Source organism: Solanum stenotomum, chromosome 2, assembly GCF_019186545.1.
Source record: "Solanum stenotomum isolate F172 chromosome 2, ASM1918654v1, whole genome shotgun sequence".
Lineage (NCBI taxonomy): Eukaryota > Viridiplantae > Streptophyta > Magnoliopsida > Solanales > Solanaceae > Solanum > Solanum stenotomum.
The window spans coordinates 38,623,187-38,640,649 of NC_064283.1; the positions used below are offsets into that span (position 1 = coordinate 38,623,187).

The following is a 17,463-nucleotide window of genomic DNA, read 5'->3' on the forward strand; positions in this document are numbered from 1 at the left end:
GAAGCCTTTAATTCTACCAAAGAAGGATCAAGATCTTGCTTGACTATCACCTCATCAACCAAGGAAAACCTTGAACCATCAACAACAACTACTCCTCCACTATCCACCCCTTCTAACCTAACTCCCAATTTGGCCAACCGATGGACCTCCTTAGCCAACTCTTTACTACCATCCTCCACATGAGCCAAGCTACCCATGGACACTCTACTCAATGCATCCGCCACCACATTAGCTTTCCCCGGATGATAGTGAACACTCATATCATAATCCTGAAAGAATTCTAACCACCTCCTTTGTCTCAAGTTAAAATCTTTTTACGTGAACACATATTGGAGATTCTTATGGTCGGTGAAGATATCAACATGCACCCCATACAAATAATGACGCCAAATCTTTAAAGCAAAAACCACGGCGGCCAATTCAAGATCATGGGTTGGGTAATTTTTTTCATGAACCTTAAGTTGCCTAGAAGCATAGGCTATAACCTTACCACTTTGCATCAACACACAACCCAAACCAATGCGGGAAACATCACAATAAACAACAAAACCTTCTAACCCATCAGGAAGTGACAAAATAAGAGCAGACACAAGCCTTTCTTTCAAAGTTTGGAAGCTTTCCTCACACTCATCCGACCACACAAATTTAGCCTTCTTTTGAGTCAACTTAGTCATAGGAGAAGCAAGAGAAGAAAACCCTTCCACAAATCTCCTATAATAACCCGCTAAACCCAAGAAACTCTTTATATCCGACGGGGTCAAAGGTCTAGGCCAATTCCTAATAATATCAGTCTTCTTAGGATCCACCTTAATACCATCCCCCGACACCACATGGCCTAGGAAAGCAACTTCCTTCAACCAAAACTCACACATTTCATATTTAGCGTAGAACTTCTCTTCCCTCAATCTTTGGAGTACAACCCTCAAGTGACCCTTGTGCTCTTCCTCACCCCGAGAATAGATCAAGATGTCATCTATAAACACCACCACAAAAGAATCAAGGTAGGGTTTGAAAACCCTATTCATCAAATCCATAAAGAGAGCCGGAGCATTAGTCAACCCGAAAGACATCACCACAAACTCATAGTGCCCATACCTAGTACGAAAGGCCGTCTTGAGAATATCACACTCCCTCACCTTCACTTGATGATACCCTGACCGAAGATCAATCTTAGAGAAGTGACTAGCCCCATGCAATTGGTCAAATAAATCGTCAATCCTTGGAAGAGGATACCTATTCTTGACGGTGACCCTATTAAGTTGTCGATAATCAATACACATTCTAAGAGACCCATCTTTCTTCTTCACAAACAAAACCGGAGCACCCCAGGGAGAATGACTAGGTCTAATAAACCCCTTCTCTAACAAATCTTTTAATTGCTCTTTCAACTCTTTCAACTCCGCCGGGGCCATACGGTAAGGGGGGATAGAAATAGGTTGAGTATCGGGAAGGAGGTCTATACCAAGATCTATCTCCCTTTCGGGAGGGACACCGGGAAGGTCTTCTGGGAAGACATCTAGAAACTCATTAACAACCGGAATAGACTCAATAGGAGGGACTTTAGACTCCACATCATTGACTCTCACAATATGGTACAAGCACCCTTTGGAAATCAACCTATGGGCTTTAATGCAAGAAATGAATTTCCCCTTCACCACAACATCCCGGCTCTCCCACTCAAGGACGGGTTCATTAGGAAATCGGAACTTGACTTTACGAGTCCTACAATCAATAGAAGCATAATATGCATGCAACCAATCCATCCCAAGAATAACATCAAAATCCACCATGTTCAACTCAACAAGATCACAAGGCAACAACTTATTTAATATGCAAACCGGACAATTTCTATACACTTTTCTAGCAACAATAGAGACACCAATGGGAGTGGATACTTCATATGACTCATGCAACAATTCCGACTCGACATGAAATTTTCTAGCAACTAAGGGGGTAACAAAGGAAAGGGTGGCACCCGGATCAATCAAAGTATAAACATCAAGATCAAAGATTTGCAACATACCGGTCACCACATCCGGAGTCTCATTAACACCTTGTCTACCATGCAAAGCATAAAATCGATTGTCCCTTGGGGCACCACTTTGAGAAGCACCTCTACCCAAAGGAGTAGTGTTAGCACTTCGGACCTTGTTGCGGATCTTGGGACATTCAAACCTCTTATGACCCACTTCTCCACATTCAAAGCAAGCACCCGAACCCTTCATGCAAGGACCACCATGCTTCCTCCCACACTTAGGGCATACATCCATAGAACCCACTTCACCTCCCCCTTGAGGTCTAGGAACATTGATAGCAAATCCCCGGTTGACATGAGGGTTTCCTCGGCCTTGATGAAATCTAGCACCCTTAGGGAACCTATTCTCCAATCGGGCCCTCTTGGCCTCGTGCCCCCTTCTCTTCCTCAATTTCTCCTCCTCCATTTGCTCGGCATAAGTCATCAACCGAGACAAATCCATATCTCCAATGAGCATAGCGGACCGACACTCCTCACTAACCAAGTCGGATACACCCATCACAAATTTGTTCATCCTCGACCTAGAGTCGGCCACCAAGTGAGGTGCATACTTGGAGAGTTGGACAAATTTGAGGGCATACTCCCTCACACTCATAGCTCCTTGCTTCAAGTTCATGAACTCCACCAACTTTGCCTCCCTAAGCTCAAGAGGGAAGAACCTATTAAGGAAAGCAAGTTTAAACTCCTCCCACAACACCACATAGCCATTACCTTTCTCACCCTTCCATTGATCAAACCAAATTTGAGCAACCCCCTTGAGTTGGTAGGCCGCCAATTCCGCCTTCTCACAAGCACCAACATCAATAATGGTCAAGATTTTGCATACCTCTTCGATGAACTCTTGCGGGTCCTCATCCACCTTTGAACCATGGAAGACCGGAGGGTTCATCCTCATGAAATCTCTCACCCTTTCCCCCGGGGTGGTAGTTTGAGGAGCTTGGGCTCCTTGTTGCACTTGGTTAGCTACCACTTACGCAAGCATGATGAGTGCATCACGGAGCTCACCATTGGTGGGTGGCTTTTTCGGTGATCAGGCCCGTCATCCCCTTATGTTTGGCATGATGATCTAGCAATCCAAAGAACAAGCGTTAAAGAGGAGTCACCTTATCGCACTCTAAGCACGACATAGAACATGAAGAAGGGAAACCTTTCCTAAAATGTTTTGTAGCCTCCCATTCATAGTCGTGGCGCGCTTCACAACCATGATTAGGACTCTACTCAACGCGGTGTGTTGGACTCCGAGGATTTAACAACCTAGTGCTCTGATACCAAGCTTGTCACGACCCAAGCCTAGGGCTTAGACATGACATGGCAAATAAGGAACCTGAAGGAACCCCAAACAAGCCTCTCAAACTTGTCATCACACTTCATCGGTCGCGGAAATACAATCAACATTAATTAACGGGAAATATGGACTAAGGGCAAACCATTTCAAAATGACATCATAGAACAAGAGTCAAGCTCATTTACAAAATACTTGTCCAACACACACCTCTACATACATAGATAGGACGGGGGCCATGACATACTACCGGCTCCCCTCATAGTCAAAATACAATTGCAAGCTAAAGTCTCAAAACATAGGAGTAGGAAACATAACATAGCCCTCGAATCATTGAGGACTCACCAACAAACTCGGATAAGCACAGTACTAACCACGTGAATGGAGAGAAGGATCAAGAGTAGCTCCGGTCCCTACATGGTGACATCATGTAGGCAAAATATGCGTTAGTACTTGGAATGTACTAAGGATGCGGGGTGCAACACAACAATAGACAAGGACACAATCGAAATACAAGAAATAGTTTCATAGGCATTATGAATAACAATATGAGGATGCATGATCAAAGTGAAGTCAAAACATGTTTAAGTAAATCTATACTAATAGTAGATATCATATGTATATGCATGATCCAACCAATCTATAACCCCAACTTAGGATGGGGGATGCCGTTCACACCCGGACACCCTGGTGGCAAGGTATAAACCCCTCACATGGTTGATGTTGGTCACACCCCAAGCATCCTAGGTGGTGAGATATAAACCTCTCACATGGTTGATGTTGGTCACACCCCAAGCATCCTAGTTGGCGAGATATAAACCTCTCATATGGTTGTCCGGTTCTTTTCCCCCGGACCAGGCATGGTCATGCAACACTTTATATAGGAAATTCCCATTAGGCTCTAATGCAATCTCACGTATGGAATGAACATATACACAAGCTTAGTTTGTCATCAACACATCTCTGGATTGCCATACATCTCATAACTCAAGCTTTAAAGCATCGATTCATCAATTCTCCATAGTTGGACATTTTGTCAAACACCTTGAAGGCATGTAATGGAATCAAAGAGCATGGAAAATAGGGTAGTAATTATGCAGCCAAACCAGTGAACAACCTACAACAACACCTTTTAACACCCACAATACCACATGAAAATCTCCACATCCATTCCAAATTTAGATTCAAGTTCTAGAGTCACAACATGCTCAAAACAATCACTTTTCATGTTTAAAATTCAATGTGCAGGAAATTATTACAAAGAACAAGACTAATTTATGAATCTTAACTTAAACCATGAATTAGTGAGTAGAATAGAGTCTAGGCACTATGGGTGGAAGGACCCATGAGTTCAACACCACATACCTTGAGTTCTTATGAAGGTCTTGAGAGTGTCTTCAATGGAAGCTTGGAACTTGGAGCAAGAGTCTCTTCAATCTTGAGGAAGGTTTTGGATTAGGGTTCTTGAGAGAACTTGAGAGAAAATGTGTCTAAGTATGGGAGAGGTGTTTTGGGAAATGTTTTAGAGATGGGAATTGAACTAATGGTATATAGGAAATAACATATGCCCTTTGGAAAAATGGTCCAACACTTAGAAAAAAAAATGAGGCGGGTGAACAGTAAAAACGCTCACTGGAAATTGCATTTCCTGCCGGACAGATTTTACGAAAATGGGCATAACTACTTCGTCCGAACTCCGAATGAGGTGAAACAAAGTGTGTTAGGTAGCTAACTCAAAGGGCTTACCATGGATAAGTTATGGGCCACCCAATTATTTGTGTGCTAGGATATATGACCCTCCAAAGTAGACCCTCGAAAAAGGCTTCACTTGGAAATTTCGGATTTTGATACGGTTGCTCTAAAATTTGGGTTAGACCCATTCCCCACTCAATTTGACCCCCTAAACAAGAATATGAAGTCGGATTTTTGAAAAACGAAACGGATTTTTTTTAATATAGCTAAACAAGTATCCGGTAACTTCCGAAGCACATTTTTAAGAACCTTTTGGGTCATTTCACTCTGCTACAGATATCAGAAGTTTCTTAGGTTTAGCAGGCTATTACAGATGGTCCGTGGAAGGATTTTCATCAATAGCCTCACTATTGACTAGGATGACTCAGAAAAAAGGTTAAGTTCCAATGGTCAGATGATTGTGAGAAAAGCTTTGTAGAACTGAAAACTAGGTTGACTACAACTCCTGTCTTGACTCTACCAGAGGGTTCAGATGGTTATGTGATCTATTGTGATGCATCCAGGGTCGGCCTAGGTTGTGTGTTAATGCAGCGAGATAAAGTTATAGCTTATGCTTCCAGACAACTTAAGGTGCATGAGAAGAGTTATTCAACTCATGACTTGGAGCTTGCAGCAGTGGTGTTTGCATTCAAGATTTTGAGACAATACTTCTATGGTGTTCATGTAGATGTGTTCACAGACCATAAGAGCCTACAATATATATTCACCCAGAAAGAGTTGAATCTTCGCCAGAGAAGGTGGCTTGAGTTCTTCAAAGATTATGATATGAGCGTGCATTACCATCCGAGTAAGGCGAATGTAGTAGAAGATGCTCTTAGCAGATTATCTATGGGTAGTGTAACACATGTTGAGGAAGAAAGAATAGAGCTAGCAAAGGATGTTCACAAACTTGCTCTCGTAGGAGTTCGTCTGATGAGCATATCAGATGGTGGTGTAACGGTTCAAAATGGGGCAGAATCTGCTTTGGTAGTAGAGGTTAAGGAAAAGAAAGACAGTGATCCAATGTTGGTTGAGCTTAAGAGTGCAGTCCACCATCAGAGAGTGGAGGTTTTCTCCCAATGGGGAGATGGTGTGCTTCGCTACCAGGGTCGATTATGTGTTCCTAATGTGGGCGAGTTGAGACAACATATTCTTGCAGAGGCCCATAACTCCAGATATTCTATCCATCCAGGCGCCACTAAGATGTACCGCGATCTGCGGGAAGTCTATTGGTGGAATAGTATGAAAAGAGATATAGCAGACTTTGTGGCTAAGTGCCCCAATTGCCAGCAAGTAAAGGTAGAACATTAGAAACTAGGAGGAATGACTCAAGAGATTGACATTCCTACTTGGAAGTGGGAAGTGATCAATATGGACTTCATCACAGGTTTACCTCGTACTCGCAGACAACATGACTCCATTTGGGTGATTGTTGATAGGGTTACTAAGTCTTCTCGCTTTTTGGCGGTCAGGACTACAAATTCAACGGAGGATTACGCCAAGCTTTACATTAATGAGATTGTAAGGTTGCATGGGGTTCCTTTGTCTATCATCTCAAATAGAGGTCCTCAGTTTACCTCTCATTTCTAGAAGTCATTCCAGAAGGGTCTTGGTACTCAGGTTAACCTTAGCACAACATTTCATCCATAGATGGATGGTCAGGCAGAGTGTACTATTCAGACCTTAGAAGACATGTTGAGAGCTTGGGTGATCGACTTCAAGGGTAGTTGGGACGATCACCTTCCTCTTATTGAGTTCGCCTACAACAATAGTTACCATTCCAACATTCAGATGGCCCTTTATGAGGCATTGTATGGGCGTAGATGTAGATCTCCAGTTGGTTGGTTTGAAGTAGGTGAAGAAGCCTTGATAGGACCAGATTCAGTTCTTGATGCTATGGAGAAAGTGCAACTCATTAGAGATAGACTTAAGACTGCCCAGAGTCGCCAGAAGTCTTATGTAGATGTGAGAAGAAGGGAATTAGAGTTCCAAGTTGATGATTGGGTTTTCCTGAAAGTGTCACCTATGAAGGGGGTGATGAGATTAGGCAAAAAAGGAAAGCTCAGTCCCAGATATGTAGGCCCTTACCGGATCTTGAAAAAGATTGTTAAAGTGGCTTATTAGTTAGAGTTGCCAGCAGATTTAGCAGCAGTGCATCCAGTCTTTCACATTTCACTTTTGAAGAAGTGTGTGGGTGATCCAGCATCTGTTGTGCCATTAGAGACTGTGGCTGTAAAAGATAGACTTTCTTATGAGGATGTACCAGTTGAGATTCTTGATCGTCAAGTTAGAAGGTTGAGAAACAAAAAAGTCACTTCAGTCAAGGTTTGGTAGAGGAGTCCATCCGTAGAGGGAGCTACTTGGGAAGCAGAAGTGGCCACGAAAGCCAAGTATCCTCACCTCTTTCCTTCCGATTCCACTCAAGCTTGAGGTAATAGTTCCTCTTCAGCTTTTCAGTCATTCATGCTTAAATTCAGTCTTAGAATCATGTTTCTTCAGTCTGTACTTGCATTTTCAGCATATTTGCATGTTCTTGGAACTCAGTTTAGTCAGAAATTCAGTTCTCAGTGTTTAGTGGTAGGGATTGCAACCCTTTTCCGCTATTTCAGCTAGTTTAGTCTTCATTCGAGGATGAATGTTCTCAAGGAGGAAATAATGTAACACCCCATATCTTAGATAGACCAAAATGCAGATTTTGAGAAGTTGCAGGTGCAACCCACGGTTGCCATCCATAGACCGTAGGTCAGACCATGGCCCATACTGGTGGTCCGTGGTTCACCATTGCAACCCCTCCCCAAAGCCAGCTCAGAAAATTGGCTAAGTCTCGACCCACGGACAGACCCACGGTCCGTAGGTCAAACCACAATCTGTTGTCTGTGTCCGGGATCAAGACCCCTTTACCCAGCCTGTGACACGAACTACGGTCGACCAACATAGACCGTCGTTCGATGCACGACCCGTAGGTGTCGTCCGTCGATCACTCCGACAGCAATTTAAGTCAATGGTCTTTTGGTCTTTTCCTATTTTGTTGGACCCCTAAGCTACGTCATTTAGACCCTAAATTATGAGGTTTTAGTCAGTTTAAGCCTAGAAAAATAACTAGAACTAACCTAAGTCAAATCATTAATCAAAACTTAGAAAATTAGAAGCGTAAGAAGAGAAAGAGGTGACCAACCCTAGTTCAAGAACACAACAAGTTTTCTTCAGTTCCATACCAGAAATTGAAGGATTTCTCCGTGGAATTCATCACCAAGTATGTGATATTTCGCTAGTGGGTTCCTTTCACCCATTAGGTCCCTAGAATTCAGTCAGATTCTTGATTCCATGATTAAGAATAGACTTAGGGTTTCTAGAATTTCGACAGATCATCATGAATTAGTTATTTAAATGTTCCAAATCAGATTATCATGTTATGCTCAGTTTATTTCATGAATTTTAGAACCTTAGCTATGTATTTCTTTAGTTCTTGAATTACATATGCTGGGTCAGATATTTCAGTTATTCAGTTATACATGCCTCAGTTATTAATGCATCAATATCAATTTAATTGTTGCATACTCAATATGCAAGTTTAGTTCGAGCTGTCCCTTAACTTACAGAACTCCAGTCATAATGTGTTAATCACTTAATCCATTGGGAATAACATAATACCGAGTTGGACTAGGGTTCAACGTACCCAAATAGTCCCAAAACTACTAGCCACGTCGGTTGTAAGTCCCCTCTGTGGGCATCATTTCAGTGATCACGCCAGCATGCCTCTATACCTCTGGCCATGTATATTGGGTCCTCTCGATGGGGGGTATACATTGGACTCCACATTTAGCTCATGTGGTTTTATTAGTAGCTCCCACAGTTCAGTCAAATCCTATTGCCTTGACCATTTATCAATATATCCAATATTCAGTTTCAGCATGCTATAAATTGGTCAGTGCATTCAGTTATCTCAGCATTCAATATCTATATCATGTTCAGATTATGTCATTGCTTATTTTCTTTGTTCAGTTATATGTTATTTCAGCTGTATTCTATCCTGCATGCTCAGTACCCTTCAAGTACTGACACATACTTTGCGCTACATCTTCTCGTGATGTAGGTTCAGGTTTTCAGTATCCAGATCACACTTAGACCGATTCTCGATCTCCAGTTCAGCAGAATCAGTTGTGACTCCTCATTCTCCAAGGACAATAGTCATGAGTTTCTTTTCAGTATCTTTAGCCTTAGTTTCAGTTTTTCTAGACTTAGTTGGGGCCTGTCCCAACATTTCTAGTCAGTTAGAGGCTATTTTCAGACATAGATATATTCAACTTAGTATTGAGTTAATACTTTCTTTGTATTAAATTCATCAGTTATCATTTATCTCAGTTATAGTATATGGGTATTCCCCATGTTTTTATTTTTATTTATGATTTAGCTTCCGCATCTGTTTATTATCTTTAGTTTGCTCATGATCAGGCCAGCATGGTTAACTTGGGATCACTTGTGGTCCTAGGTCCCGTGTCCGCGTCTCGGGGGTAGTAGTCTTGGGGCGTGACATCAAATTTCTTATAAAGGTATTGAGGTTGATAGAGTGAAAGTTTAGGTAATAGAACCTCCACTACCTATCTTGGTTAAAGGTGTTAGAAGTTTTCTTGGGCATGCATGTTTCTATAGGAGTTTCAACAAGGATTTCTCTGAAATTGCACACCCATTGTGCAAACTGCTCGAAAAGGAGTATAAGTTTAATTTTGATGATGCTTGTCTAAGAGCATTTGGAGAGTTGAAGGAAAAGCTTGTTTCCACACCTATCATTATTTCACCAGATCGGAGGCAACTGTTTGAGGTAATGTGTGATGCGAGTGGAGTGGAGCTTGGTGTGGTATTGGGACAGAGGCGAGAGAAGATTCTTCATCCTATTTACTATGTCAGCAAAGCTCTAAATGTGCCTCAAAAGAACTATACAATAACTGAACAGGAGCTTCTTGCGGTGGTTTTTGCATTCGAGATATTTTGATCCTACATGCTTGGTACTAAGGTCATAGTTCATACTGACCTTTCTGCATTGAGGTATTTGATGGCTAAGAAGGATGCAAATTTGTGGTTGATTAGATGGGTGTTGTTGCTGCAAGAGTTCGAGTTTATGGTGAAAGATAGCAAGGGGATAGAAAATCTGGTTGCCGATCACTTGTCCAAATTGGAGGAAGAAGCTATGCTCAAGCTAGGTGATAGGGCTAAAATTAATGATGTTTTTCCAGATGAACAAGTATTGGCTGCTTCTCATGATCTGATTCCTTGGTTCACAGGCTTTGATAACTACTTGGCAAGTGATCTGGTGCCATAGGATTTGTCGTTTCACCAAAGGAAAAAGTTTATGCATGATTTGAAGAAGTTCTTTTGGGATGAGCCTTATTTGTACCGTAGTTGTGCTGATGGGATTATTCGTCGTTGTGTGCCCGAGGTTGAGATGTTGAGTATACTAGAGGCATGTCATTCATCGCTTGTTGGTGGGCACCATAGTGTTATTCATACTGCGCAAAATATTTTGCTATGTGCGTATGATTGGCCTACCATCCACCAAGATGCTCATGATTTCGCCAAGTCTTGTGACTGTTGCTAAAGAGAAGTAGGAATTTCAAAGAGGCAAGAGCTTCCTATGAATCCGATACTTGTGATTGAGTTATTTGATATATATGGCATTGATTTTATGGGTCCATTTGTGAGTTCACATGGGATAAAGTATATTCTTGTTGCGGTTGATTATGTGTCAAAGTGGGTGGAGGAAATTGCGCTTTCCAACAATGAAGGTAAAAGTGTCACCGTATTCCTGAAAAAGAATATCTTCTCCAGATTTGGTACACCTAGGGTGATTATCAGCGATGGAGGTTCCCACTTCTGTAATAAGTTGTTCAAGGTGCTACTTGAAAAATATGGTGTCCACCTCAATGTAGCCACTCCTTACCATCCACAGTCTAGTGGGCAAGTTGAAGTGTCCAACAGAGAGATAAAGCAGATTTTGGCTAAGACTATGAATGCTAATAGAACTGATTAGTCAAGGAAGCTTGATGATGTTGTATGGGCCTATCACACCGCATTTAACACTCCCATAGGTATGTCCCTCTACCAACTTGTATATGGGAAGTCTTTCCATTTGCCGGTAGAGCTAGAGCATAAGGCCATGTGGGCGCTAAAGAAGCAAAATTTTGAGTGGGGTGCCGCATCGAATCAGAGAGTAAGTGACTTGAATGAGCTTGATGAGTTTTTCCTAAGATCTTATGAAAGTTCAGCCCTGTACAAGGAGAAGATGAAGAAGTATCATGATCAACAGGTTGAAAAACAATAATTTGTTGTGGGTGATCTGGTGCTTCTATTCAACTCTAGGTTGCGCTTCTTTCCTGGCAAGCTCAAGTCCAAGTGGACTGAGCCATTCATAGTCACGTAAGTGTTCCCACATGGAGCGGTCGAGCTCGAAAACAATGAGGGAACAAGGTTCAGGGTGAAAAGGCAAAGGATCAAAGTCTATCTCTGAAAAGAGGAGAATATGCAAGATGTGGTTGAGGCCTACTATCTTGATGAAGTCTGAGTAATCAAAAGGCCTACGTCGTGCCGCGATGTTAAATCAAGTGCTTCTTGGGAGGCAACCCAAGACGTACAATCTAGTCAACTATAGGTCTTTCTTTTTTATGTAGTAGTTTTCTTTGTTTATTTGATTTTCTATAATTCTTTAGATTGGTAATTTATTTTTGTTTTAGTGTTGGCTAGATATATCATAGTGTCTGGGTCTAAAAAGTGTCCAGAAAATGTAAAAAGAAAGGCCTAACGTTTGCTACATGTGTAGGAACGATAAGCAAAATCTGCAGAAAATGTCTGTTGCAGAGGTCTACAGGCCTTATCGACGGTCCGTAGGTCACTCCACGGACCATGTATGGTGTCCGTAGATACCATGTAAGTCTTCAATTTTTTTCTAAGTGTTGAGTGACCTACGAACCCGACCTACAGCCCGTCGACGGGGTTTCGTGGGTCCAAACTTAGGGTTTTCCCGACCTGACCTTGACAACTTTTAAATTAAAACCCCTTTATTTTAAATTCATTCTCCACATTCAAAACTCCCTCCCAACTGTTATTCACCCCTTCCTCTCCCAAAATCACTCCATTAATCTCCCAAATCCCACAGATCACTCCCCATTCATTCCACCATATCCCCATATCCTTCTTCCCTCTTCCCAAATCCTCATCTGCAGTTCTCATTGTCCTGGTTCGGCGTCGAAAGGCTAGAAAAAGGGCTAAAGAGTTCATTGTCATTACACAATCACCCACTTCTATACTTGTAAGGTAACAAACTTCACTTTAATTTTAATTTTGTTATTCATTGTTCAATATATGAAGTCATGAAGTGGATGTTGACCTCGGGTTGTTTATGTATGAAATTGTATGTTGAACTAAAGGTAGAAACACCCTTGGGATGATAGAATGTGATTGTGTTGCCTTTGTAATAAAATAACTCAGAAAAAAAATAGTCTAAATGAAAGTTTCGACTTAGGGTTCCTAGTTTTGTAGGCAATAAATGTTAAAAAATGAGTTATCGGAGCCCTATGGATAGCAAGCTATTATATATTGCGTTGAAATGCATGATTAGACTTAGGTTAAATGTTGAAATTATGGAAAAATGATTTAACCAAGAGGCATGTCTGATACCTAGCACAAACTTGACCCACGAGACCCCGTCTACAGACCATAGACCAATCTATGGACCGTAGATCAGGTCCGTGGGTCTGTTCCACATGAACAATCCACTAAGTGTGGAACCACGGAGGTGGACTACGGTCCGTAGGTAAACGTACATACCGTTCTACACATCCGTGGCTTCCATCAGAGCCCAAATTTTTGGGACTTCTGACCTACGGAGGGGATTCACGGACCGTAGGTGGCCATTGAAGCCACTGTTTGAATTTTGTTAAGTTTTTGTTTTGGTTTGTTCTTTGTTCTAAATTTTTTTTGAGTGTGTTATTAGTTTATTTTGGTACTAATTATCCCCCACAAGTACCATGGCCCCAAAGAAAGTCCTGACTTTTGCACCAAAGGGAAAGTCCAAATCAGTCGCACCAAGCCTAAGTCTGATTGATGAAGACACTGATGGGGAGACTGATCCCGTATATGTTCCACCGACAACCATGACCTCTCCCACAGTACCCCGTACTACTCGAAACCAATCGCGGAAGGTGGTTCTTGACGTAGTCACTTCCTCCTAGTCTGATGAGGAGGATACACTAATCGAGTCACTTGCTGGTTTGCTTTTGGCTCTGAGTTCGCCTCTGCTTCTAGCTCCGCATCTGTGTCAAGTTCACATGGTAGGGCTACCTCATCTGATGAGGACACTAGTGAGGGAGACATTCCAGTGCCACCGAACACCGACCCTACTCCAGTTGTTGAGGAGCCTAACCGCTGGTGTGTAGAGGGTCAATGGCAGATATATCGAGATGCCAAGATGTTAACTGAGAAGGAGATGCCAACTCATTTAGTCTATGATGACCACCGAGTTCTTACGGACAGCTTGCATATCGCGCCCGTTATTAAAGAGCTTTTCAAGAGACACCAGTGCGAGTGGATGGCCCGGGGTCCTACAGTGAGGAGATCGTGAGTTAGTTCTATGCTTCCTATGTAACCACCCTCTGAGGGCCTATTGATAAATGGTCCAACCCCACCACATAGCATCCACTCACTGCGACACTAGTACGTGGGTTTTCGGTGGAACTATATGAGGACACCAACTGCAGGTTCTTATACATCCCGGGTCATACTCTAGCTATCAATACGGCAAAGTTTGAATATAGGTGGGACATAGTGAGGAGCGGGGAATTTCAAAGGAATGCCGAGCACAGGTAGTCCTTGTTGCTCAAGTCCAGCCCGTCACATTGCAACAGACGGAGAGCGCACCAAATGGGCCACCACCCCAGGAATTTGCATCAAGAAAGCCACTCTCACATTTGTGGCCAAATGGTGCAGAACAGGGTGTCTCCTATGAAGGTGGATAATGTTCTTACTTGGGACCGCACGGTTATGGTACCAACATTGGTTTCGGGGTTGGAGATGGATTTTGCCCGCATGATCATTGCGGAGATTCACGAGAGGGCCTTCAAGGCCTCCAATACCTACCTTTTTCCTTGCCTCATCTTTCAGTTATGTAGGGATTTTGGAGTGCCGGTATGGCATTGTGACAAGTTTATCTAGGTGACCAAGACCTTGGACATAGGCCTGATTCGGGATGAGGCGAATGTGGAAGCACCACACAGAGAGCCACGGGTTAAGGTACCTCTATTGGGAGTAGATTTAGTTGCCGATGTGGAGCAGATGCAGGGTGATCAGCCAACACCTCCATCCCCCACTGAGGATGCTCTAGCTTCTCATTCTCCGGCCGACAGTCAGACCCCTAGCTCCTCCAGAGCCACCCTCTCTTTAGGGTCTGTTGTCGTGCCCTTGGCTTGAGTCCAAAAGTTGGAGGCCCATATGACCTCATTACTACAACTTATTAGGCCTTGGATGCAGCGAGCGATTGATGAGTCTGCGGCTAGGGTGGAACAACGGATGGAGCAAATGATGGATCGCAAGGTTTAGACAGTCCACTAGCGCCTTGATGCTTTTGAGCTGCGTGACTTGGAGTAGCCAGCCCTATCCAATGATGTGTTTGCCTTCTGAAAGGAGTTAGGCAGTCTCCGGGTTGATCTTGACACTCTCCTAGCCCCACTATAGACTGAGCTCGAGTCGGCCCCAACAACACTAGTTGATGATACGGTGTTAGATGCTCTATTCAGTGATCCACCTTCCTCTTCCCATCGTGCTGGGAAGCGCCCCTGCTTTAGTCGAACTTCTTAGGACATTGACGTTGAGAGAGCTAGCAAGAGGGAGCGCCAACAATTTGAGGAGGCTCTGAAAGCGTCTATAGTTGATGAGGAGACACGCTAACAGTGGGCTAGGGAGGTTGGTGTTGGTGCCTCAAGCAGTGTGAACACCACTGATGGTGCGGTGAGAGTGACTGATAGCACTACTGAAGGTGTTGTGATAGGTGATGTGGGCAGTACTAAGGGTGACCCAAGTGTTGATCCAGCCGTCTCCGGGAAACCGGACCCACCCGCTTGTTGATAGGTCTTTGACGTTATACGCCATAGGTTTGCTTCACCCAATCCTTACTCTTTAATTTCTGTGCATTGGGGTTAATCACACTATATTTTGTTGGGGGTGGGGAAAATGGATTGTGAGTGATAGGGTGATGTCTGAGTAACCCAACTCATAATCCTCTCTTGGGGTTTTCTTTCCTGTGTTTTTTTTCCCCAAGAGACTGTGTTAATTTTTGTTGAATCGGCATGTGTTAGGATTGTATGTGTGAAAGCATGAGAAAGAATGAAACATGATGGCATAATCAAGAATGAAACATGATACCCATCTAAAATCTGTGATATGTGCTAAAATGTGTAGGCTAGAATTAGTTGAATATGTTGGCTCTTAGAATGACATGATAAAGAACCAATTTGATCCCATGACTTAAGCTAAAACTTGAACTGGGTAATGTGATAATCTGATAATGAAACAAGGTACCAAGAGTGTGTGAGGATAGTTGAATGTTCAGACAGTTTGTGCCAATCTAGAATTGCCCCGTTGGTCCTGCTAGGATAATCTAGGCTAGAAGTTGGGAAGTGATCATAGGCCATTATTCAAATTTGTCCACTTAAGCCTAAATGATCTAACCAAATGGTAGCATTATTCCCTTTTGATCCAAATATTTGAGCGTGAAATTGACCATTTCTTTTGATTCACCTAACTCACATTCCCTTAAAATAATTGTCTTGACTCCGGTCCCTCCTTGGACATAAGCATCATGACTTAGGCAAAAAGCCTAAGTTGAGGGTGGCTAAGCCAAAAGTTACCTTGATCTTGGCCCTGGTCTAACATCGGACATTGTGCACCTCAAATAATGCAAAATGCATAAGTTGAGGGTGGCTTTGAAAGAGGAAACCAAATGAAAAACAAGGGGTATGAAAAGAGTTTAGTGTTTAAACGAGGAAAATAAAGAAAGAGGATGTGACTTTGTGTGAAAAAGGCAAAAGAATGTGATAAGTGAAAGTGTGAAAAGAAAAATAAAGTGAAAGAAAAAGAAGAAAGTAAAACAAAAAAAGAAACAAGTGTCACAAAGTCAAAAGTCACATCCTTGGTTAAAAAGTGTCAAAGGGAAAGGAAATGGGATGAAAAGTTGCCAAAAGTAGGTCAAGGAAGAGGTAAAAAGCCAATAATGTCAAGGAGGGTAGAAAGTCACTAAAAAGTACCCAAATGTACCAAACCTGACCCTGAGCTTATGTTACAAGCTAATAAAGTCCTATAGTGATCCTAGCAACAAGTTTGGAGAGTCTAAGCAATGAAAATAAGGGAAAGCCTATGGCATTAAGCACTAGCTGTATTTGAAATTACTTCTGAGCGTGAGTGTTGAATGAACCCTTGTACTCAAAATCATATTCATTGTGTGAAAAAGGGATTTCGTTTGAAGTAAGGGCACTAGTTACATTGTCGGAAAATTGATACCTTGGTGATAGTGAAATAGTGTATGTTGTGTGTCTATTGGTCGATCTTTGTCATAACTTGATCCACATGAGTTAGCATGTTGAGTCTGAGAGAAGAGATTTGCACTTAAAAAGAGAGTCGAGATAGATTGATTGTGCTTGAATGTCTGCTTCTATACAAGTGCCGTTTAGAGTCTTAGTGTGTCCCTTGAGGCAAACAACAAAGTTAAGTTGAGGGTATTGATATACCAAGAGTTTACGATATTTTTGATACATGTCACTTAAGAGTTGTGTGGGTCTAGGGCCATTTTGAATTAGAATAGATAATTATTGGGCTATATTTGCAAGAAATAGACTTGGACGAGGTTGAGAGAGAAACAACTGATTTTTTGCAGAAGGGGCCACCTACGGACCATAGTTCCATTCACATTCCATAGGTTGGTGGCGTAAATGAGCATTAGGGAAGTCTTGACTAAGTGTGCAACTATGATCGCCATCGACGGACCGTAGGTTGACCTACGGGCCGTCCTGCAGGTTTGTCATTTATATCAGAAAGTTTGAGTTCCAGTACCTGACGAAAAGTTCTATGTATGGAGCAATGAGAGGAGACCCACGGACCGTAGATCGATCTATGGTCCATTCTGCAGGTCCGTCATTTGCATTCGAAAGTTGAAGGTTCCAAGTTCTAAAAAATTGCCTAAGTCCTGAACCACGGAAGGGATGTACGAACCATAGTTCAATCCACGGTTTGTAGGTCAGTCTCGTCGATTGAAGCCGCGTCCAACAATTTTATTTCCTTATTTCGTTTCCTTTTTATGTGGTATTATGTTATCTATAAATAGGGTATGTAAACCTCGTTTTCGGGGGTTAGCTACTATTGTTTAACTTTAGTTCTT

At 42.4% G+C, this 17,463-nt stretch overlaps 1 pseudogene; it reads left to right on the plus strand.

The window, feature by feature from the left end:
* Positions 1 to 17,240, plus strand: part of LOC125854917 (uncharacterized) — a 27,323-nt pseudogene extending 10,083 nt beyond the window's left edge.
* Positions 17,241 to 17,463: the final 223 nt, after the last annotated feature.